Below are 375 nucleotides of genomic sequence, written 5' to 3'. Positions count from 1 at the left end.
CCTCACCTGCGGGGCAGATGCCAGCAGGAACACAGGCACACTCGAGCCACAGACACGAATGCATCCCTTGCAGGCTGGCCAAGGCAGGCCGTGAGCTCCCCACTCCCGAGCCCGGGGGCGCCCTGTGCCCAGTTCCCACCCTCGTCCTGCTCTCCAGCAGCTGGGGGCCCTCTGGCACTGCTGCAAGGGAGGGGCAGCTGCACTGCGGCCACAGGGCAGGGAGTGGAGGCCTCCGGAACCCTGTCTGCCCCCCACCCCAGGGTGCTGTCCCCCTTCCTCTTCTTGGGCTGGGGTGCTCCTGCCCACTCCCCACCTATCTGCACAGGGCTCCCCAAGGTAGAACACACACACACAAATGCACAGCACAACCCCAGG

The sequence above is a fragment of the Cnephaeus nilssonii genome (genome assembly GCF_951640355.1).
Source record: "Cnephaeus nilssonii genome assembly, chromosome: 17".
In the NCBI taxonomy this organism is placed as follows: Eukaryota; Metazoa; Chordata; class Mammalia; order Chiroptera; family Vespertilionidae; genus Cnephaeus; species Cnephaeus nilssonii.
The sequence above is the reverse complement of the archived record's forward strand: the minus strand, read 5'-3'. Positions refer to the sequence as shown.